The sequence below is a fragment of the Colobus angolensis genome, unplaced genomic scaffold (assembly GCF_000951035.1).
Source record: "Colobus angolensis palliatus isolate OR3802 unplaced genomic scaffold, Cang.pa_1.0 Scaffold461, whole genome shotgun sequence".
Lineage (NCBI taxonomy): Eukaryota > Metazoa > Chordata > Mammalia > Primates > Cercopithecidae > Colobus > Colobus angolensis.
The window spans coordinates 789,715-815,278 of record NW_012118055.1 but is presented as its reverse complement, the minus strand read 5'-3'; the positions used below and the strand labels follow the sequence as shown (position 1 = coordinate 815,278).

General features: G+C 36.9%; 1 pseudogene across 1 annotated transcript in view; it reads left to right on the top strand.

Annotated features, from left to right (window-relative positions):
* LOC105523418 overlaps positions 1-20,806 on the top strand; it is a 33,627-nt pseudogene extending 12,821 nt beyond the window's left edge. The window contains exon 2 of the transcript XR_001003598.1: positions 20,780-20,806. The product of XR_001003598.1 is annotated as an interleukin enhancer-binding factor 2-like (transcript). The remainder of the gene's footprint in view (positions 1-20,779) is intronic.
* The last annotated feature ends 4,758 nt before the right edge of the window (positions 20,807-25,564 follow it).

The window sequence follows — 25,564 nt, the reverse complement described above, 5'->3', positions numbered from 1 at the left end:
TCAATTCTTCCACTCTTTTTTCAAGATTTTTAGTTTCTTTGCGCTGGGTATGTAATTCCTCCTTTAGCTCTGAGAAGTTTGATTGACTGAAGCCTTCATCTCTCCTCTCGTCAAAGTCATTCTCTGAGCAGCTTTGATCCATTCCTGGTGATGAGCTGCACTCCTTTGCAGGGGGAGATGTGCTCTTATTTTTTGAATTTCCAGCTTTTCTGCCCTGCTTCTTCCCCATCCTTCTGGGTTTATCTGCCTCTGGTCTTTGATGATGGTAACGTACTGATGGTGTTTTGGTATAAGTGTTCTTCCTGTTTGATAGTTTTCCTTCTAATAGTCAGGACCCTCCACTCTAGGTCTGTTGGAGATTGCTTGAGGTCCACTCCGGACTCTGTTTGCCTGGGTATCAGCAGCAGACGTTGCAGAAGATAGAATATTGCTCAACAGCGAGTGTATTTGTCTGATTCTTACTTCGGAAGCTTCCTCTCGGGGTGTACTCCACCCTGTGAGGTGTGGGGTGTCAGACTGCCCCTAGTGTGGGTTGTCTCCCAGAGAGACTACTCAGGGGTCAGGGACCCACGTGAGCAGGCAGTCTGTCCGTTCTCAGATCTCAACTTCCGTGTTGGGAGATCCACTGCTCTCTTCAGAGGTGTCAAACAGAGTCATTCACGTCTGCATAGGCCTCTGCTGCTTCCCCTGTTGTTGTTTAGCTGTGCCCTGTCCCAGAGTTGGAGTCTACATAGACAGACAGGTTTCCTTGAGCTGCTGTGGGCTCCACCCAGTTCAAGCTTCCCAGCGGCTTTGTTTACCTACTTAAGCCTCAGCAATAGTGGGCGCCCCTCCCCCCAGCCTCACTGCTGCCTTGCGGTTAGATCGCCGACTGCTGTGTTAGCAATGAAGGAGGCTCCGTGGCTGTTGGACCCTCCCAGCGAGGTGTGGGTATAATCTCCTGGTGTGCCCGTTTGCTTAAAGTGCAGCATTGGGGTGGGAGTTATCTGATTTTCCACGTGTTATGTGTCTCAGTTCGCCTGACTAGAAAAAGGGATTCCATTCCCCCTTGCACTTCCCAGGTGAGGCAATGCCTCGCCCTGCTTCAGCTCTCGCTGGTCGGCCTGCAGCAGCTGACAAGCACGGATTGTCTGGCAGTCCCCAGTGAGATGACCCCAGTATCTCAGTTGAAAATGCAGAAATCACCAGTCTTCTGTGTCACTCGCGCTGGGAGTTGGAGACTGGAACTGTTCCTATTTGGCCATCTTGCTCCACCCTCTGGAGGATATTTTCTTTTTCACCATAAGCTTCAATGAACTCTGAAATATACCATTGCAGATTCCAAGAAAATTTTGTTAGCAAACTGCTCAATGAAAAAAACAGTGTAACTCTGTGAGATGAATTCACACATCACAAAGCAGTTTCTCGGAAAGCTTCTTTCTACTTTTTATCTGAGGGTATTACCTTTTGCACCGTAGGCCTCAAAGTAATCCCAAAAATCCCTTAGCAGATTCCAAGAAAACACTGTTAACACACTTATCCATGAAAAGAAAGGTGTAACCCTGTGAGATGAATACACACATCACAAAGAACTTTCTCAGAAACCTTCTTTCCAGTTCTTATCTGAGGATATTTCGTTTGTCACCTTAGGCTTCAATGCAATCCAAAATATTCCTTTTCGGATTCCCCAAAAGTTGTGCTACCATACCAATCCATGTAAAGAATCATGTAACTCTGTGAGATGAATTAACACATCACAAAGCAGTTTCTCAGAAAGCTTCCTTCTACTTTTTATATAATGACATCTCCTTTATCAACATAATCTTCAATTGATTCAAAATATCCCATTGCAGATTCCAAGAAAAAATGTTAGCAAACTGCTCAAGGACAAGAACAGTGTAACTCTGTGAGGTGAATTCCGTCATCAAAAAGCAGTTTGTCAGAAACTTCTTTCTGGTTTTTATCTTGGTCAGAAAGTTCCTTTCTAGTTCTTATCTGAGAATATTTCGTTTGTCACCATATTCATCAAAGCAATCCAGTATATCCCTTCTCAGATTCCCCAAAACAGTGCTACCAAACTGATCTATGAAGAGAATCCTGTAACTCTTTGAGATGAGTTGAACATCACAAAACAGTTTCTAAGAAACCTTCTTTCTAGTTTTTATATGAGGTTATTTTCCTTCGTCACCCTAAGCTTCAATGTTCTCTGAAATATTAGATTGCAGATTCCAAGAAAACATTGGTAGCAAACTGTTCAATGAAAATAACAGTGTAACTCCGTGAGATGAATTCATACATCATAAAGAGGTTTCTCAGTAAGCTTTTTTCTTGGTTTTTGTCTGAGGATACTTCCTTTTTCATGATTGGCCTCAACTTGCTCCCAAATACCCCTTTGCAGATTGCACGAAAACAGTGTTAGCAAAATTCTCCATGAAAAGAAAGGTGTAACTCTGTGAGATGAATTCACATGTCACAAAGAACTTTTTCAAAAACCTTCTTTCTAACTCTTATCTGGGTATATTTCCTTTGTCACCATAGGCTTCAATGAGATCCAAATTATCCCTTCTCAGATTCCCCAAAAACAGTGCTGCCAAACTGCTACAAGAAAAGAATCATGTAACACTGTGAGTTGAATTCACAAATCATGAAGCAGTTTCTCAGAAACCTTCCTTCTAGTTTTTTGTCTGAGGATAGTCCCTTTTTCACCATAGGCCTCAATGTGCTCATGAATATCCGTTTGCAGATTCCATGAAAAGAGTGTTAGCAAACTGCTCTATGAAAAGAAAGGTGTATCTCTGTGAGATGAATTCTCACATCACAAAACAGTTTATCAGAAAGCTTCTTTCTGGTTTTTGTCTGGGGATATTTCCTTTGTCACCATATTCTTCAGTGTGCTCCCAAATATGCTATTGCAGATTCCATGAAAACAGTGTTATCAAACTCCTCAATGAAGACAACTGTGTATCTCTGTGACTTGAATTCACACATCCAAAAGTAGTGTCTCAGAAATCTTTCTAATTTTTTTTATGAGTATATTTCCTTTTTCACCGTAGACCTCAATGCACTCCCATATATCGCTTTGCAGATTCCACAAAAAGGATTGCAAACTGCTCAATGAAAAGAAAGGTATAACTCTGTAAGTTGAATTCACACATCACAACGAATTTTTTTAGAACATTTCCTTGTAGTTTTTATCGGAGGATATTTCCTTTTTCACCATAGACATCAACGTGATCCAATATATTCCTTTTCAGATTCCCCAAAACAGTGCTGCCAATCATCTCCATGAAAATTACGGTGTAACTCTGTGAGTTGAATTCAAGCATCACATGACTGTTTCTCAGAAATCTTCTTTCTAGTTTTTGTCTGAGGATATTTCCTTTTTCGTCATTTGCCTCAATGCACTCGTAAATATCCCCTTGCAGATTCCATGAAAATAGTGTTTGTAAACTGCTCCACAAAAAGAAAGGTGTAAGTCTGTGAGTTGCATTAAGACATCACAAAGAAGTTTCTCAGAAAGCTTCCTTTTGTTTTTTTTCCTTCGGATATTTCCTTTGTCACTTTAGGCTTCAATGCACTCCCAGATATCTTATTGCAGATTCCACAAAAAACAGTGCTATCATACTGCTCAATGAAAACAACAGTGTACCTCTGTGAGATGAATTCACACATCCAAAATTTGCTTCTCAGAAATTTCTTTCTAGATTTTATCTGAGAATATTTACTTTTTTTCCATAGGCCTCAATGTGATCCGCAATGTCCCATCGCAGATTCCACATAGAGTGTGTTAGCACACTTCTCCATGAAAGGAACGGTGTAACTCTGTGAGGTTAATTCACACATCACAAAGAAGTTTCTCAGAAAATTTCTTTCTAGATTTTATCTGAGGATATTTCCTTTGTCACCACAGGCTTAAATGTGATCCAAAATATTCCTTCTCAGATTCCCAAAAAACAGGTTTACCAAACTGTTCCATGAAAAGAATCATGTAACTCTTTGAGATGAATTCAAAAATCACAAAGCAGTTTTCAGAAATCTTCTTTCTACTTTTGTTTTCGGAGTTAATGTCCTTATTGACCATTAGCCCCAATTTGCTTGTGAATATCCCTTTGCAGATTCCATGAAAATATTATTAAAAAACTGTTCCATGAAAATAAAGGTGTAAATCCATGAGATGAATTCTCACATCACAAAGCAGTTTCTCAGAAAGCTTCTTTTAGTTTTTTGTCTGATTATACTTTCTTTGTCATTATAGGCCTCAATGGGCTCCTAAATAACTCTTCTCAGGGACCACAAAAACAGTGATGATGGACTGCTCAATCAAGAAAAAGGTTAAACACTATGAGATGAATACACATATCACAAAACAGCTTCTTAAAAAGCTTCTCTCCAAATTTTATGTGAAGTTATTTCCTTTTTCACCATAGGCCCCTGGGTCTCCCGAATATCCCTCTGCAGATTCCATAAAAACAGTGCCACCAAACTGCTCAAAGAAAATAAAGAGGTAATGCTGTGTGATGAATTCACCCATCTCAAGGAAATCTCACAGTAAGCTTCTTTCTAGTTTTTATTTTGGGATATTTTCTTTTCCACCATCAGCTTCCATGCACTCTCAAATATCCCTTCTCTAATATCACAAAAGCAGGGATGACAAACTGATCCGTGAAATGAATTGTGTATCTCTGTGAGATGAATTAACACAACACAAAGCAGTTTCTCAGAAAGGTTCTTTCTAGTTTTAATATGAGGATATTTCCTTTGTCACCATAATCTTCAATGCACTACATAACATCCCATTGCACATTCCAAGAAAACAGTCTTAGCAAACTGCTCAATGAAAAGAAAGGTGTAAGTCTGTGTGATGAATTCACACATCACAAAGCAGTTTCTCAGAAAGCCTCCTTCTAGTTTTTATCTCAGGATATTTATTTATTCATTATAAGCCTCATAGGGCTCGAAATATCCCTTTGCAGATTCCACAAACACTGTATCAGAAAACTGCTCCATGAAAAGAAAGGTGTAGTTCTCTGAGATGAATTCACACATCACAGAAACTCTCTAAGACAGATTCTTTCTTGTTTTTATCTGATGATATTTCTTTTGTCACCATAGGCTTCAAAGTGATCCAAAATATCCCTTCTCAAATTCCCCAAAAACAGGGCTACCAAAGTGCTCCATGAAAAGCTTTGTGTAAATCAATGAGATGAATTCAAGAATCACAAAGTAGTTTCTTAGAAAACATCTTTCTACTTTTTGTCTGAGGATATATCCTTTGTCACCATGAACTTCAATGCACTCGGAAATATCCCATTTCAGATTCCAAGAAAAGAGTGTTAGCAAACTGCTCAATGAAAAGAACAGTGTAACTCTGTTACATGAATTCAAAAATCACAAAGAAGTTTCTCATAAAGTTTCTTTCTAGTTTTTATTTGAGGATATTTACTTTTTAACCATAGGCCTCAATGAACTCCAAAATATCCATTTGCAGATTCCACAAAGAGTGTCAGCAAACTGCTCAATGAAAGGTGTAACCTTGTGAGATGAATTCAAGCACCACAAAGAACTTTCTCAGAAATCTTCTTTCTAGTTTTTATCTGATATTTACTTTGTCCTCATGGGCTTTAATGTGATCGAAAATATCCATTCTCAGATTCCTGAAAAACAGTGCTACCAAACTGATCCATGAAAAGAATCATGTCATTCTCTGATATGAATTAATCCATCACAAAGCGGTTTCTCAGAAAGCTTCTTTCTAGGTTTTACATGCGGATATCTCCTTTGTCACCATAAGCTTCAATGCGCTCCAAAATATCCCATTGCTGATTCCAAGAAAACAGTGTTAACAAACCGCTCAATGAAAAAGAACAGTGTAACTCTGTGAGATTAATTCACACATCACAAACCAATTTCTGAAAAAGCTTCTTACTACTTTTTGTCTGAGGATATTTTTTATTTCACTACAGACCTCAACATGCACTCAAATATCCCTTTGCAGATTCCACAAAAACAGTGTTAGCAAACTGCTTCATGAAAAGAAAGGTGCATCTCTGTGAGATGAATTCACACATCACAAAGAACTCTCTCAGAAATCTTCCTTCTAGTTTTTATGTAAGGATATTTCCTTTGTCACCATAGGTTTCAATGTGATCCAAAATATCCCTTCTCAAATTCCCCAAAAACAGTGCTACCAAACAGCTCCATGAAAACAATCGTGTAACTCTGTGAGCTGAATTCACACATCACAAGGCAGTTTCTCTGAAAGCTTCTTTCTAGTATTTATTTGTGTATGTATTTTTTTCACTATAGGTCTCAGGGCCCTCCCAAATATCCACTTGCAGATTCCACGAAAACAGTGTTAGCAAACTTCTCTATGAAAATAAAGGTCTGACTCTGTGAGATGAATTCACACATCAAAAAGAACTTTCTCAGAAAGGTTCTTTCTAATTTTTATCTGATGATATTTCCTTAGTCACCATAGGCTTCAATGTGATACAAGATATTGCTTCTCAGATTCCCTAAAAACAGTGCTACCAAAAGGCTCCTTGAAAGCAATTGTGTAACTCTGTGAGATGAATTAACACATCACAAAGCTGTTTCTCAGATAGCATCTTTGTAGTATCTATATGAGGATATTTCCTTTCTCACTGTAAGCATCAATGCTCTACAGAATATCATATTGCAGATTAAAAGAAAACAGTTTTAGCAAACTGCCTCATTGAATAGAACAATGTAACACTGTGAGATGAGTTCACACATCACAAAGCAGTTTATCATAAAGCCTCCTTCTAGTTTTTATCTCAGGATATTTACTTTTTCACTTAGGCCTCAATGGGCTCCAAAATATCCCTTTGCAGATTTCACAAAAAGAGTGTCAGCAAACTGCTCCATGAATGGCAAGGTGTAGCTCTGTGAGATAAATTCACACATCACAAAAACTTTCTAAGAAAGCTTCTTTCTAGTTTTTATCTGATTATATTACCTTTGTCACCATAGGCTTCAATGCCATCCAAAATATCCCTTCTCAATTCCCTAAATACAGTGCTAACAAATGGCCCCATAAAGAGTTTTGTGTGAATCAATGAGATGAATTCACGAATCACAAAATGATTTTGCAGAAAGCTTCTTTGTGATTTTTATTTGAGGATATTTCCTTTGTCACCCTAAGCTTAAATGCGCCTGGAAATATCAAATTGCAGATTCCGGGAAAACAGAGTTAGCACAATTCTCATTGAAAAGAAGAGTGTAACTCTGTGATGTGAATTCACATACGACAAAACATATTCTCAGAAAGGTTCTTTCTGATTTTTGTCTGAGGATATGTCTTTTTTCATCATAGGTATCAATGTGTTTGTGAATATCTCTTTGCAAATTCCATGAAAATAGCTGTAGCAAACTGCTAAACAAAAAGAAAGGTGTAAATCTGTGAGATGAATTCACACATCTCAAAGCAGTTTCTCAGAAAGCTTCTTTGTGTTTTTGTCTGAGGATATTTCATTGTTTGTGATCGGCATCAATTCACTCCCAAATATCCTTTTGCATATTCCACAAAAACTGTGTTAGCAAGCTGCTCCACAAAAAGAAAGATGTAACTCTGTGAGATGAATTCACACATCACAAAGAACTTTCTCAGAATGCTTCTTTCTAGTTTTTTTCTGAGGATATTTCCTTTGTCAACGTCAGCTTCAATGCAATCCAAAAATCCCTTCTCAGATTCTCCAAAAACAGTGCAAAAAAACTGCTCCATGAAGAGAATCATGTAACTCTGTGAGATAAATTCACGAATCACAAATCAGTGTCTCAGAAGTCTTCTATCTATTTTTTGTCTGAGGATATGTCATTTTTTCCTGTTTGCCTCAATGCGCTTTGCAGAATCCAAAAATACAGTGATTTCAAACTGCTCAATGAAATAAACAGCATAACTCTATCAGTTGAATTCAAACATCACAAAGCAATTTCTTAGAAATTTTCTTTCTAATTTTTAATATGAGGATTTTTCCTTTTTCACCATAGGCCCAAAAGCACTCCAAAATATCCCATTGGAGATTAACAAAAACTGTGAAAGCCAACTGCTGCATGAAAGGAAAGGTGTAACACTGTGAGATGAATTTACACATCAGAAAGTCCTTTCTCAGAAAGCTTCTTTCTGGTTTTATCTGAGGATATTTGCTTTTTCAATATAGGCTTCAATGCACTCCAATTATCCCTTTGCAGATTCGATGAAAACAGTGTTAACAAACTGCTCAATGAAAATAAAGGCATGACTCTGTGAAATAAATTCATACATCACAGAGAAGTCTATCAGAAAGCTGATTTCTGGTTTTTATCTGAGGATATTTCCTTAGTCACCATAGGCTTCAATGCGATCCAAAATATTCCTCCTCAGATTCACCAAAAATAGTACTACCAAACTGATCCATGTAAAAGAATTGTGTAACTCTGTGATATGAATCAACACATCACAGCACAGTTTATCAGAAATATGCTTTCTAGTTTTTTTATGAGAATATTTTCTTTGTTACCATAAGCTTCAAAGCACTCTGAAATATCTCATTGCAAATTCCAAGAAAACAGTGTGAGAAAACTGCCCAGTGAAAGGGACAGTGTAATCTGTGAGAAGAATTAACAAATCACAAAGCAGTTTCACAGAAAACTTCACTCTAGTTTTTATATGAGGATATTTCCTTTGTCACCATAAGCCTCAATGCACTCAAAAATATCCCATTGCAGATTCCAAGAAAACAGTGTGGCAAACTGATCAATGAAAAGAATATTGTTACTTGGTGAGATGAATTGACACATCACAAAGCAGTTTCTCAAAAAGTTTCTTTTTGGTTTTATCTGAGGATATATCCTTTGTCACCATAGACTTCAATGCACTCCCAAATATCCTATTACAGATTCCAGGAAGCAGTGTTACCAAACTGCTCAATGAAAAGAATTATGTAACTCTGTGAGATGAATTCCCATCTCACAAAGCAGTTTCTCAGAAAACATCTTTCTAGTTTTTATATGAGGATATTTGCTTAGTCACCTTGGACATCAATGTGATCCAAAATATGACTTCTCAGATTCCCCAAAAACAGTGCTATCAAACTGATCCAAGAAAAGTATTGTGTGTCCCTGTGAGATGAATTAACACATCTGCAAGTGGTTTCTCAGGGAGAATCTTTCTAGTTTTTATATGAGGATATTTCCTTTGTCACCATCAGCTTTAACCAGTTCCAAAATATCCCTTCTCAGATTTCCCTGAAACTCTGCTACCAAACTGCTCCATGAAAAGAACCATGTGACTCTGTAAGAAGAATTCACAAATCACAAAGCAATTTCTCAAAAATCTTCTTTCTAGTTTTCATCGGAGGATATTTCCTTTGTCACCATAAATTTCAACACGCTCTGAAATATCCCATTTCAGATTACAAGAAACCAGTTTCAGCACACTTCTTAATGAAAAGAATAGTGTAACTCTGTGAGATGAATTCACATATCACAAAGCAGTTTCTCAGAAATATCCTTTCTAGTTTATATCTGAGGATATTTCCTTTTCCACCATAGTCCTCAATGCACTCTCAAATATCCCTTTGCAGATTCCATGAAAACAGTTTTACCAAACTGCTTCATGACAAGAAAGATTTAAGTCTGTTAAGTGAATTCACACATCACAAAGAGCTTTCTCAGAAAGCTTCTTTCCAGTTTTTATCTGAGGATATTTACTTTGTCACCATAGGCTTCAATGTGATGAAAAATATTTCTTCTCAGATTCACCAAAAACAGTGCTACCAAACTGCTCCATGAAAAGAATCGTGTAACTCTGAGATAAATTCACAAATCATAAAGCAGTTTCTCAGAAAAATTCTTTCTCATTGTTTTCTGAGGATATTTCCTTTGTCACCATAAGCTTCTATGAGCTGCAAAATATCCCATTGCAGATTCCAAGAAAACAGTGTTAGCAAACTGCTCAATGAAAAGAACAGTGTGACTCTGTGAGATTAATTGACACAACAAAAAGGAGCTTCTCAGAGGCTTCTTTTTGATTTTGATCTGATTATATTTACTTTGTCACTGTAGGTTTCAATGCGCTCTGAAACATCCCATTGCAGATTCCAAGAAACGAGTGTTACCAAACTGCTCAATGAAAACAAAAGTGGAACTCTGTGAGATGAACTCACACATCACAAAGCAGTTTCTTAGAAACGTTCTTTGTGGTTTTTGACTGAGAATATGCCCTTTTTCAACATAAGCCTCAATACGCTCCCAAATATCCCTTTGAAGATTCCATGAATACAGTGTTAGCAAACTGCTCCATGAAAAGAAAATTATAACTCTGTGAAATGATTTCTCACATCATGAAGAACTTTCTCAGAAAGTTTCTTTCTAGTTTTAATCTGAGGATATTTCCTTAGTCACCATATTCTTCAATGCAATAAAAAATATCGCTTCTCAGTTTACCCAAAAACGATGCTACCACACTGATCCATGAAAACAGTAGTGTAACTCTGTGAGATGAATTAACACATCACATAGCAGTTTCTCAGAACGTTTCCTACTAGTTTTTATATGATGATATTTCCTTTGTCACTGTAAGTTTCAATGCGTTCTGAAATATCTTGTTACAGATTCGAAGAAAACAGTGTTAGCAGACTGTTAAATGAAAAGAACAGTGTACCTCTGTGAGCTGAATTCACACATCCCAAAGAAGTTTCTAAGAAATCTTCTTTCTAGTTTTTATTGGAGGAAATTTCCTTTTTTACCATAGGTCTCTATGGTCTCCAAAATATCCCTTTTCAGATTTCACAAAGACAGTATTAGCAAACAGCTCCTTGAAAAGAACGTTGTATCTCTGTGATATGAACTCACACATCAAAAGAACTTTCTCAGAAACCTTTTTTCTGGTTTTATCTGAGGATATTTCCTTAGTCGTCTTAGTCTTCAATGTCATCCAAAGTATCCCTTCTCAGATTATCCAAAAGCCGTGCCACCAAATTGATCCTTGGAAAAGATTTTGTACCTCTCTGAGAAGAATTAGCACATCACAAAATGGTTTCTCAGAGTGTTTTTTTCTACACTGGGAGGATATTTTCAGTTTCTCAGAGTGTTTCTTTCTACAGTATGAGGATATTTTCTTTGTAACCATAAACTTCAATGTGCTCCGCAGTATCCCATTGCAGATTTCAAGAAAACCATGTTAGCAAACTGCTCAGTGAAAACAACAGTGTAACACTCTGACATGAAATCACACATCACAAAACAGTCTCAGAAACCTTCTTTCTAGTTTTCGTGTGAGGTTATTTCCTTTTTACAATAAGCTTCTATGTGCACTGACATTTGCCATTGCAAATTCCAAGAAAATAGTGTTACCAAACTGCTCAACAGAAAGAACAGTGTAACTCTGTGACTTGATTTCACACATCACAAAGTAGTTTCTCAGGAAGCTTCTTTCTAGTTTTTCTATGAGGATATTTCCTTTTTAACCATATGCCTCAATATGCTCTCAAATATCCCTTTGCAGATTCCACAGAAAGAGTTTTAGCAAACTGCTCCATGAAAAGAAAGTTGTAACTCTGTGAACTGAATTCACACATCACAAAGAAGTTTCTCTGAAAGCTTCTTTCTAGTTTTAATCTGAGGATATTTCCTTTGACAGTATAGGCTTCATTGCAATACAAAATATCCCTTCTCAGATTTGCCAAAAACAGCACTATCAAACTCATCCATGAAAAGAATCCTGTAACTCTGTTAGATGAATTTACAAATCACCAACGAGTTTCTCAGAATGCTTTTTTCTAGTTTTTGTCTAAGAGTATTTCCTTTTTCACAATAAGCTTCAATGCACTCTGAAATATGCCATTGCAGACTCCAAGGAAACAGTGTTAGAAACCTGCTCAATGAAAAGAACACTGTAACCTTGTGAGTTGAATTCATGCATCAAAAAGTGGTTTCTCAGAAAGCTTCTTTTTAGGTTTTCTATGAGGATGTTTCCTTTTTCACTGTAGACCACAATGCGCTCCCCAAATATGTCTTTGAAAATTCCACAAAAATTGTGTTAGCAAAGTGCTCCATGAAAAGAATGGTGTAAGTCTGTGTGGTTTATTCACACATCACAAAGAACTTTCTCAGAAAGCTTCTTTCCAGTTTTTATCTGAGGATAATTACTTTATCACTGTAGGCTGAAATGCGATGCAAAATATCCCTTCTCAGATTCCCCAAAAAGAATGCTACCAAACTGCTACATGAAAAAATCGTGTGACTCTTAGATGAATTCACAAAATACAAAGCAGTTTATCAGAAAAATTATTTCTTGTTTTTGTCTGAGGATATTTCCTTTGTCACCAAATTTTTCATTATGATCCAAAATATCCCTTCTCAGTTTACCCAGAATCAGTGCTACAAAACGGATACATGAAAGGAGTCATGTATGTCAATGAGATGAATTAGCACTTCACAAAGCAGTTTCTCAGAAAGCTTCTTACTAGTTTTTATGTGAAGATATTTCCTTTGTCACCATAAATTTCAATGTGTTCTGAAATATCCCATTGCAGATTCCAAGAAAACAGTGTTTGCAAACTGCTCAATGAAAAGAACAGAGTAACTCTGTGACATGAATTGACACAACACACAGCAGTTTCTCAATAGGCTTCTTTTCAGTTTTCATCTGATTATGCTTCCTTTGTCACCACAGGCTTCAATCAGCTCCAAAATATCCTATTGCATATTCCAAGAAAACAGTGTTACCAAACTGCTCAATGAAAACAACTGTGTAACTCTATGAGATGAATTCACACATCACAAAGCCATTTCACAGAAATATTCTTTTTGGTTTTTGTCTGAGGATATTTCCTTTATCACCTTAGGCTTCAATGCAGTCCAAAATATCCCTTCTCAGATTCCAAAAAAACAGTGCTACTAAACTGCTCCATGAAAGGAATGGTGTAACTGTGTGAGGTGAATTCACACATCACAAAGTTTTTTCTCAGAAAGACTCTTTCTTGTTTTTATATCTGAGGATATTCCCTTATTCATACTCTTCCTCAATGCACTCTGGAATATTGCATTCAATTCCATGAAAAAAGGGTTAGCAAACTTTTCAATGAAAGAACAATGTAACTCTCTGAGATTAATTCACACATCACAAAGAAGTTTATCAGAAATTTTCTTTCTAGATACGATCTGAGGATAGTTCCTTTGTCATCATAGGCTACAATGCGATGCAAAATATCCCTTCTCAGATTCCCCAAGACCAGTGCTACAAAACTGCTCCATGAAAAATATCCTGTAACTCTGTGAGATGAATTCACAGATCACAAAGCAATATCTCAGAAAGTTTCTTTCTAATTTTCTTCTGAGGATATTTCCTTTTTCATTGTTTGCCTCAATGCGCTCATGAGCAGCCCTCTGCAGATTCCATGGATATAGTGTTAGCAAACAGCTTCCAGGAAAGAAATGGGTAAATCAATGAGATGAATTCTCACATCACAAAACAGTTTCTCTGAAAGCTTATTTTTGGTTATCCTTAGGATATTTTATTTGTCACCATAGACTTCAATACACTCCCAAATATCCTATTACAGATCCCACGAAAATACTGTTATGAAACTGCTCCATGAAAACAACAGTGTAACTTTGTGAGATGAATTCACAGAAACATTCTTTCTCAGAAAGCTTCTTTCTAGTTTTTATCTGAGTATATTTCCTTTGTCATCATAGGATTCAAAGCGATTAAAAATATGCTTTATCAGATCCCCCAATAACAGTGCTACCAAACTGATGCATGGAAAGAATCGTGTAACACTGTGAGGTGAGTTAACACATCAAAAAGCGGTTTCACAATATGCTTCTTTCTGGTTTTTATATGAGGATATTTCCTTTGTCACCATAAGCTTCAATGCACTCAGAAATATCCCATTGCAGAATCTAAGAAAAGAGTGTTAACAAACTGGTAAATGAAAAGAACAGTGTAATTCTGTGAGATGAATTTACACATCACAGAGCAGTTTCACAGAAAACTTCTTTCTAGTTTTTTTCTGAGAATATTTCCTTATTCATCATAGGGCTCACAGGGCTCAGAAATATCCCTTTACAGATTCCACGAAAACACTATTTGAAAACTGCTCCATGAAAAGAAAGGTGTGACTCTGTGAGATGAATTCACACATCACAAAGGACTTTCTAGAAAGCCTCTTCCTAGTTTTCATCTGAGGATACTTTCTTGTCACCACAGGTTTCACTATCCCTTCTCAGATGCATGAAAAACAGTGCTACCAAACTGCTTCATGAAAAGAATTGAAATTTACTTTGTCAACAAAAGCTTCAATGAGCACAGAAATATCAGATTGCAGATTCCACGAAAAGAGTGTTATCAAACTACTCAATGAAAAGAATAATGTAACTCTATAAGATGAATTCACACAAGGGAAGTATCCCTTATCAGATACCTCAAAAAGAGTGCTACAAAGCTACTCCATGAAAAGAAAGGTGTAACACTGTGAGATGAAATCACACATCAAAAAGAAGTTTCTCCAAAAGCTTCTTTCTAGTTTTTATCTGAAGATATTTCCTTAGTAAATGTAGACTTCAATGCGATCCAAAGTATCCCTTCTCAGATTACTCAAAAACAGTGCTACCAAACTGATGCATGAAAATAATCATGTAACTCTGCGAGATTAATTAACACATCATAACGCAGTTTTTCAGAAAAGTTCTTTCTCGTTTTTATCTGAGGATATTTCCTTTTTCACCATAGACCTCAATGTGCTCCCAATTATCCCATTGCAGATTACACAAAAATATTGATAGCAAACTGCTCCATGAATAGAAAGGCGTAACCTTTTGATTTGAATTCACACATCACAAAGAAGTTTCTCAGAAAGGTTCTTTCTAGTTTTTTATATTGGGATAATTTCTTTTTCACCAGAGAGCTCAATGTGCTTCCAAATATCCCTCTGCAGATTCCACGAAAACAGTGATAGCTAAGTGCTCTAAGAAGAGAAATGTGTAACACTGTGACATGAATTAACATATCACAAAGAGGTTTCTCAGAGCTTCTTTCCAGCTTTTATATGAGGATATTTCCTTTGTCTTCATAGCCTTCAATGTGATCCAAATTATCCCTTCTCAGACACCCCCAAAACACTGCTAGCTCACTGATTCATGAAAAGAGTCGTGTAACCTTGGGGAATGAATTTACACATCAAAAAGCAGTTTCTCAGAAAGCTTATTTCTAGTTTTTATATGATATCATTTAATTTGTCACCATAAGCATGAATGCGCTCAGAAATATCCCATTGCAGATTTCAAGAAAACAGTGTTGGCAAACTGCTCAATGAAAACAACAGTGCAATTCTGTGAGACGAACTGTGACATGAATTCACACATCACAAAGTAGTCTCTCCGAAAGCTTCTTTCTATTTTTTATCTGAGGATGTTTCCTTTTTTACCGAAGGCCTCAATGCACTCCCAAATATCCCTTTGCAGGTTCCACGAAAATGGTGTTAGCAAATTGCTCCACGAAAAGAAAGGTGTAAATCTATGAGATGAATTCAAACTTCTCAGAGAAGTTTCTCAGAAAACTTCTTTCTAGTTTTTAACTGAGGTGAGGTTGTTTCCTTTGACACCATAGGCTTCAATGTTATCCAAAATATCCCTTCTTGGATTCCCCAAAAAGAGTGCTAGCAAACTGGATCATGAAATGAATTGTGTCATTCTGTGAGATGAATTAACGCATCACAATGTGCTTTTACAGAAATCTTCTTTCTAGTTTTTATCTGAGGATTATTCCTTTGCCACCATAAGCTTTAATGCACTTCAAAATATCCCACTGCAGATTCCAACAGAATGGTGTTAGCAAACTGTCCAATGAACAGAACACTGTAAATCTGTAAGAAGAATTCACACATCACAAAGCAATTTCTCGGAATGCTTCTTTCTAGTTTTTATCTGAGGATATTTCCATTTTCACCATAGGTCTCAATACGCTCCCAAATATCTCTTTGCAGATTCCATGAAAACAGTGTTAGGAATCTTCTCCATGAAAAGAATAGTGTACCTTTGTGAGATGAATTCACACATCACCAAGAACTTTCTCAGAAAGCTTCTTTCTGGTTTTCAAATGAGGATATTTCATTTGTCACCATAGTCTTCAATGCTATCCGAAGTATCCCTTCTCAGATTCCTCAAAAACAGTGCTACCTAACTGATCCACGAAAAGAATCGTGTAACTGTGTGAGATGAATTCACAGATCACAAAGCAGTTTCTCAGAAAGCTTCTTCTTGTTTTTTGTCTGAGGATATTTCGTTTGTCACCATATGTTTCAAATCACTCTCAAATATCCTAATGCAGACTCCATGGATACAGGGTTAGCAAACTGCTCCAAGAAGTCAATCATGTAACTCCATGAGATGGATTCATGCATTACAAAGCAGTTTCTCATAAAGCTTCTTTCCAATTTTTACCTGAGGATATTTATTTTTCACCATAGGCCTCAATTTGCTCCAAAATATCCCTTGCAGACACCACGAAAAGACTGCTAGCAAATGGCTCCATGAAAAGAAAGTGTAACTCTGTGAGATGAATTCACACGTCACAAAGAATTTTCTGAGAATGCTTCTTTCTAGTTCTTATCTGAGGGTATTTCCTTTGCCAACATAGGCTTCAAAGCGATCGCAAATATCCCTTCTCAGATTTCCAAAAAACAGTTTTACCAAACTGCTCCATGGAAGGAATCATGCAACTCTGTGAGATGAATTCACACATCACAAAGAAATTTCTCAGAAAGCGTCTTTGTATTTTTTGTCTGAGGATATTTCCCTTGTCACCATAGACTTCAAAGTGATTAAAAACATCCTTTTTCAGATTCCCCGAAAACAGTGATGCCAAACTGATCCATGAGAAGAATCATGTAACTGTGAGATGAATTAACACATCACAAATCAGTTTCTCAGAAGGCATCTTTCTACTTTTTCTATGATTATATTTCCTATGTCACTATAAGCTTCAACGTGCTCTGAAATATTCCGTTTGAGATTCCAAGAAAACATTGTGGGCAAGCTGCTCAATGAAAAGAACAGTGTAACACTGTGAGATGAATTCATACATCACAAACCAGTTTCTCAAAAACCTTCTTTCTAGTTTTTATCTGAGGATATGTCCTATTTTGCCATAGGGCTCAATGTGCTCCCAAACATCCCTTTGGAGATTCCATGGAAACAGTGTTAGCAAACTGCTCAGTGAAAACAACAGTGTTACACCTTGAGTTGAATTCACTCATCACAAACCACTTTCTCAGAAAGCCCGTTTTTGGTTATTGTCTGAGGATATTTCCTTTGTCACCATAGGCTTCAATGCGATCCAAATTATCCCTTCCCAGAACCCCCAAAAACAGTGCTACCAAACTGCTAAATGAAAAAAATTGTGTAACTCTGTGACATGAATTAACATGTCAAAATGCGTTTTCTCAGAATGCATCTTTATAGTTCTTAAATGAGGATATTTCTTTTGTCACCTAAAGCTTCAGTGTGCTCCAAAATGTCCCTTTGCAGATTCCACAAAAATAGAGGTAGCAAACTGCTCAATGAAAAGAACAGTCTAACTCTGTGAGATGAATTCACACATCACAAAGCAGTTTCTCACGAAGCTTCTTCCTAATTTTTATGTGAGGATATTTGTTTTTTCACTAAAGGCCTCAAAGCCCTTCCAATATCTCTTTGTAGATTCCACTAAAACAGTGTTAGAAAGCTGCTCCATGGAAACAAAGATGTAACTGTGTGAGATGAATTCACACACCATGAAGAAGTTTCTCAGAATCTTCTTTTTGTTTTTATCTGAGGATATCTCCATTATCACCATTGGCTCCAATAACATTTAAAATATCCCTTCTGAGATTCCCCAAAAACAGTGATACCAAACTTCTCCATGAAAAGAAAGATGTATCTCTGTGAGATGAATTCACACATCACAAAACAGTTTCTCAGGAATCTTCTTTTTTTTTTTTTGAGACGGAGTCTCGCTCTGTCACCCAGGCTGGAGTGCAGTGGCCGGATCTCAGCTCACTGCAAGCTTCGCCTCCCGAGTTTATGCCATTCTTCTGCCTCAGCCTCCCTAGTATCTGGGACTACAGGCGCCTGCCACCTCACCCAGCTAGTTTTTTGCATTTTTTAGTAGAGACACGGGGTTTCACCGTGTTAGCCAGGATGGTCTCGATCTCCTGACCTCGTGATCCGCCCATCTCAGCCTCCCAAAGTGCTGGGATTACAGGCTTGAGCCACCACGCCCGGCAGGAATCTTCTATCTAGCGTTTATTTTCACTATAGGCCTCAATGCACTCCCACATATCCCCTTGCAGATTACACAAAAACAGTGTTATCAAACTGCTCCATCAAAAGAAAGGTGTAACTTTATGAGATGAATTCAAATATCACAAAGAACTTTCTCAGAAAGCTTCTTTCTAGTTTTTATCTGAAGATGTCTCTTTTTCCACCATAGGCCTCAATGCCCTCCAAAATATTCGTTTGCAGATTCCACAAAAACTGTCCTATCAAACTGATCCATGGAAAAGGAGGTATAACTCTGTCAGATGAATTCAAACCTCACAAAGCAGTTTTTCAGAAAGCTTCTTTCTAGTTTTTTTCTGAGGATATGTCCTTTTTCACTATAGGCCTCAAAGTGCTCCCAAATATTTCTTTGTAGATTCCACAAAAACCGTGTTAGATAACTGCTTCATGAAAAGAAAGATGTAACTCTGTGAGATGAATTCATATGTGAGAAAGAACTTTCTCACAAAGCTTCTTTCTAGTTTTTATTTGAGGATATTTGCTTTGTCATCATAGGTTTCAAAGTGATCCAAAGTATCCCTTCTCAGATTGATAAAACAGAGTTACCAAACTGCTCCATGAAAAGAATCCTGTAACACTGTGACAAGAATTAGCACATCAGAAAGTGTTTCCTCAGAAAGCATCTTTCTAGTTTTTATATTAGGGTATTTCCTTTTTCACCTTAAGCTTCAATGTGCTCTAAAATATTCCTTTGTAGATTCCATGAAAACAGTGTTAGCAAACTGCGCAATGAAAAGAATGGTGTAATGCTGTAAGATGAGTTCACACATCACAAAAAAACTTTCTCAGAAAACTTATTTCTGGTTTTTAGTGAGGATATTTCCTTTTTCATTATAAGACTCAATGTGCTCCCAGATATCCCTTTTCAGATCCAATGAAAACAGTGTTAGCAAACTACTCAGTGAAAAGTACAGTGTAATACTGAAATGAATTAACACACCACAAGGCAGTTTCTCGGAAAATTCCTTTCTAATTTTTATCTGAGGATATTTAGTTTTTCAATATAGGCTTCACTGTGCTCCCCAATATCCCTTTGCAGTTTCCACGAAACAGTGTTAGCAAACGGCTCCATGAAAAGAAAGGTTTAACTCTTTGAGAGGAATTTCGACATTACAAATAACTTTCTCAGAATGTTTCTTCCTCGTTTTTACCTGATTTTATTTCCTTTGTCAAGATAGGCTTCAATGTGATATGAAATATCCCTTCTCAGATTCCACAAAAACAGTGCTACCAAACAGCCAAATGAAAAGAATCATGTAACTCTGTGAGATGAATTAACACGTCACAAAGTGGTTTCTCAGAAAGCTTCTTTCTAGTGCTTATATATGCATATTTCCTTTGTCACTTAAATTTAAATGCACTGCAAAATGTCCCTTTGCAGATTCCTCAAAAACAGGGTTAGCATACTGCTCAATGAAAAGAACACTGTAACTCTGTGTGATGAATTCATACATCACAAAGCAGTTTCTCAGGAAGCTTCTTTCTACTTATTATTTGAGCATGTTTCCTTTTTCACCATAGGCGTCAATGTGCTCCCATATATCCCTTTGCAGATTCCATGAAAACAGTGTTAGCAAACTGCTCAATGAAAAGTATAGTGCAACTGTGTTTGATGAATTCACACATCACAAAGCAGTTTCTCAGAAAGTTTCTAGTTTTTAACTGAGGACATTTCCTTTTTAACTATAGGCCTCAATGTGCTCCCAAATATCCCTTTGCAGATTCCATGAAAGCAGTTAGCAAATTGCTCAATGAAAAGAACAGTGTAACTCATGAGGTGAATTCACACATCAGAAACCAGTTTCTCAAAAAGCATCTTTCTAGTTTTTATCTGAGGATATTTCCTTTTTCACTCTAGGCCTCAATGAGCTCCCACATATCCCTTTGCAGATTCCACGAAAACAGTGTTAACAAACTGCTCCATGGAAAGAAAGGTATAAGTCTGTGACATGAATTCACACATCACAAAAAACTTTCTCAGCAAACTATCGTAAGAACAGAAAACCAAACATTGCATGTTCTCACTCAGAGCTGTGAACTGAACAATGAGAACACGTGGACTTTGGAAGGGAACATCACACAATGGGGCCTATTTTGGGGAGGGGAGCGGGTGGAGAGTTGGCATTGGGAGTTATACCTGTTGTAAATGACTAGTTGAAGTGTGCTGATGAGTTGATGGGTGCAGCACAGAAACATGGCACAAGCATACACATGTAACAAATCTGCACGTTGTGCACATGTACCCCATAACGTAGAGTATAATAAAAAAATAAAAAATAGATAATAATAATAATAATCCTCAAAAAAAACACTTCCATGAATGACTAAAATACTAGAGTTCAAATGCACAGCTTTCTAATGGTTTCATTGAGTTAGAAAGAAATGTTTAAACTAACTAAAAAAATTAGATCTCGTCTTTATTCTGGAAAGGAGTCAGCACAAATTGCATGTCAATATTCAACTCTCGATTTTCTAGATGAATGGAACAGAAAAGAATGAATGAATCCAAAGCAAGAGGGTAGTTTTCTCAAATCACGCTTGATTTTGAAATTCAGTCAGAGGCAGGTGAACCATAGATGTTCATCACCCATCCCAGGACCAAGTTCCTTTTCAGCAGCCCAAGTGGGATCATACATGAAATGGGTAAAACAAGGCTACCCTGGTACTGCCCTATTAACTTTCCATAGTTAACTTTATACATTCTGCTTGATACTTTAAAATCAAAAGAGCTTCTGGTAGAAGTCAGTTTATAGACAAAAACTTTTAAAATGAATGTCTCATTCAGTCTGAAACCACAGCTGTGTTCCCATAGTTTTGCCTTCCTGCTTCCCATCCTCCAACCCTATAAATTTCTTATTCATTTCCTGGACTCTCATGTTCCACCCTCTGTGAAGATCTGCTCCACAGTTTTATACAAAGTGAATTCCTCTTAATGAAACTTCCTTGACACACAAAGTCAAAGTTTGTAGCTTACTAATTATTCCATGAACATCTCTTACCTCCTTAATCGGTCTGAAAGCTCCCTAAGTATGGATATTCTATATTCATGTTACTTATTTTGTGGAGGCCGAAGCATTTCCAGCCCATTCTTGGGCTAATAGTAGATATTAAAGGTGGATGGAACAGCTTATTTGAATCCAATTCATATACATTTATTCAAAATGAACCACCTACCTGAGCACTCTAGGATGAATATTTCTCCATAAAAATCATTAATGACATTTTATTTTGTATTTGTCCAAATTAATTAAAATAGCACTGGGAAAATCATTTTTTCTTTGCACGTGAAATAAAGTCCTGCTTTTCAGAAGGAAGAAAATAAAATAAAATAAAATAAAATAAAATAACTCCTCTCAGATTCCCCAAAAACAGTGCTACCAAACTAATTTACGAAAAAATATCGTGTAACTCTGTGAGATGAATTAACACATCACACAGCAGTTTCTCACATGGCTTCTTTCTAAATTTTGTCTGAGGATATTTCCTATGTCAGCATAAACTTCAATGTGGTCCAAAATAGCCCATTGCAGACTCTAAGAAAACAGTGTTTGCAAACTACTCAATGAAAAGAACTGTGTAACTCTGTGAGATGAATTCACAAATCACAAAGAAGTTTCTCAGAAAGATTCTAGTTTTTATCTGTGGATGCTTCCTTTTTCAAGATAGCCCTCAATGTGTACCCAAATATCACTTTGCAGATTCAACGAAAACAGTGTTAGCAAATTCTCAATTAAAAGAATGCTCTACCTCTGAGAGATGAATTCACACGTCACAAAGAAGTTTCTCAGAAAGATTCTTTCTAGTTTTTATCTGTGGATGCTTCCTTTTTCAAGATAGCCCTCAATGTGTACCCAAATATCACTTTGCAGATTCAATGAAAGCAGTGTTAGCAAACTCTCAATGAAAAGAATGCTGTACCTCTGAGAGATGAATTCACACATCACAAAGAACATTCTCAGGAAGCTTCTTTCTGGTTTTTATCTGAGAATATTTCCTTTATCACCCTAGGCTTCAATGCGATGTAAAATATCCCATCTCAGATTCTCCAAAAACAGCGCTACCGAACAGATCCGTGAAAAGAATTGTGTTACTCTTTGAGATGAATTCACAATAACAAAGCAGTTTCTCAGAAAGCTTTTTTCTACTCTTTGTCTGAGGATATTTTCTTTGTCTCTATTAGCTTCAATGTGCTGTGAAATATCCCATCACAGCTTCCAATAAAACAGCATTAGCCAACTTCTCAATGAAAAGAAGAGTGTAGCTCTGAGAGATAAATTGACACATCACAAAGCATTTTCACAGAAAGCTTCTCAGTTTTATCTGAGGATATTTCCTTTGTCACCATAGGCTTCAATGCACTCCCAAATACCCTAGTGCAGATTCCACAAAAACAGTGTTATCAAACTGATCAAAGAAAAGAATGGTGCAACTCTGTGAGATGAATTCATCCATCACCAAAAAACTTTCTCAGACAGCTTCCTTCTAGTTTTCATCTAAGGATACTTCCTTTGTCACCATAGTCTTCAATGTGATCCAAAATATCCTTTCTCAGAGTCCCCAAAATAGTGCTATCAAACTTATCCATGAAATGAATTGTGCAACTCTGTGCAATGAATTGACACATTACAAACTGGTTTCTCAGAAAGCTTCTTTCTAGTTTTTATATGAGGATATTTTCTTTGTCAGCATAAACTGCAAAGCACTTAGAAATATCCCATTGCAGATTCCAAGAAAAGAGTGTTAGCAAACTTATCAATGAAAAGAACATATAACTCAATGAGATGAATGCAAACTTCACAAAGCAGTTTCTCAGAAAGCCTTTTCCTAGATTGTATCTGAGGATATTTCATTTTTAACCATAGGCATCAAGGAACTCCCAAATATCCTTTTACAGATTCCACAAAAACAGTGTTAGGAAACTGCTAGATAAAAATAAAGGTAATCCTCTGTGAGATGAAAATACAGATCATAAAGGAGTTCCTCAAAATACTTCTTTCTAGTTTTTGTCTGAGGATATTATCTTTGTCACCAAAAGCTTCAAAGGAATCCAGAAAATATTCCTTCTCAGTTTCCCCAAAAACAGCGCTACCAAGTTGCTCCATGAAACGTGTCATGTGGCTCTGTGAGATGAAACCAGAAATCACAAAGAAGTTTCTCATTAAGCTTCTTTCTTTTTTTGTCAGGATATTTCCTTTGTCACCATAGACTTCAATGCCCTCCGAAATACCCCATTGTAGATCCCAAGAGAACCGTGTAAGCAAACTGCCTCATGAAAAGTAAGATGTAACTATGTGAGATGAATTAACACATCACAAAGCAGTTTCTCAGCAAGCTGCTTTCCAGATTTTATCTGAGGATATTTCCTTTGTCAACATTGGCTTCAATGTACTCCTAAATATCCTATTGTAGATTTCAAAAAACAGTGTGATCAAACTGATCTATGAAAAGAATGGTGTAACTCTGTGAGATGAATTCACACATCATAAAGGACTTTCTCAGAATGTTTCTCTCTAGTTTTTTTCTGAGGATATTTCCTTTGTCAACACAGGCTTCAGTGCATTCCAAATTATGCCTTCTCAGATTCCCCAAAAAAGTGCTAACAAATGACCCATGAAAAGACTCACGTAGCTCTGTGAGAGGAATTAGCACATCACTAAGTGGTTTCTCAGAATGCTTCTTCCTCTTTTGTATCTGAGGATATTTCCTATCTCACTATAGGCCTCAGTGTACTCCCAAATATCCCTTTGCGGATTCCACGAAAACAGTGTTAGAAAACTGTTCCATGAAAAGAAAGGTGTAATTCTGTGAGACGAATTCACACATCACAAAGAGCTTCCTCACAAAACTGCTTTCTAGTTTTCACTGAGGCTATTTCCTTTGTCAACATAGGCTTCAATGCAATTGACAATATCCCTTCTCAGATTACCCAAAAACTGTGCTACCAAACTGCTCCATGAAAACAGCGGTGAATATCTGTGAGAGGAATTCACACATCACAAAGCTGTTTCTCAGAAAGCTTCTTTTCAGTTATTATCTGAGGATATTTCCTTTTTCATCATAGTTCATAATGTGCTCCCAAATATCCCTTTGCAGATTCCTGAAAAACAGTGTTAGCAAACTACTCCAGGAAAGAAAGGTGCAACCCTGTGAGATGAATTCCAACATCACAAAGAACTTTCTCAGAAACCTTCTTGCTAGTTCTTTTCTGAGGGGATTTCCTTTGTCACCACTGGCCTCAAAGTGATCTAAAATATCCCGTTTCAGATTCCCCAAAAACAGTGCTGCGAAACTGTTCCATGGAAAGAACAGTTTAACTCTGTGGAATGAATTCACATATCACAATACAGTCTCTTGAAAAGATTCTTTCTTGTTTTTATCTCAGGATTTTTACCTATTCACCATATTCCTCAATGCACTGTTGAATATCCCATCGCAGAATAAATGAAGGAATTTTTAGCAAACTTCTCAATGAAAAGGACAGTGTAACTCTGTGAGGTGAATTCACACCTCACAAACCATTTCACAGAAAACTTCTTTCTGTGAAATAATTCAATGCGCTCCCAAATATCCTACTGCACACTCCACGAAAACAGTGTTATCAAACTGCTCAGTGGGAAGAAAGGTTTAACTCTGTGAGATTAATTCCCACATCACAAAGAACGTTCTCAGAAGCATTCTTTATACATTTTATCTGAAAATAATTCATTTGTCACCATAGGCTTCAAAGAGATCCAAAATATCCCTTCTGAGATACCTCAAAAACGCTGCTGCAATCTGTTACATGAAAATGAATGTGTACCTCTGTGAGACGAAATGGCACATCACAAAGCAGTTTCACAGAAAGCTTCTTTCTCATTGTAATATGAGGATATTTCCTTTGTCACTGTATGCCTCAATGCACTCTGGTCTATCCTATTGCAGATTCCATGAAAATAGTGTTAGCAAACTGCTCCATGAAAAGAGGGTTTAACTCTGTGAGCAGAATTAACACATCACTAAGTAGTTTCTCAGAAAGCTTCTCTCTAATTTTTGTCTGAGGATATTTCCTTTGTCCCCTTAAATTTCAATGTGCTCTGAAATATCCCATTACAGATTGTGAAAAAACAGTGTTAGAAAACTTCTCAATGAAAAGAACAGTGTTACTCTGTGAGATAAATTGACACATCACAAAGCACTTTCACACAATGCTTCTTTTCTACTTTAATCTGAGGATACTTAATTTGTCACCATAGTATTCAATGTACTCCCAAACATCCTAGTG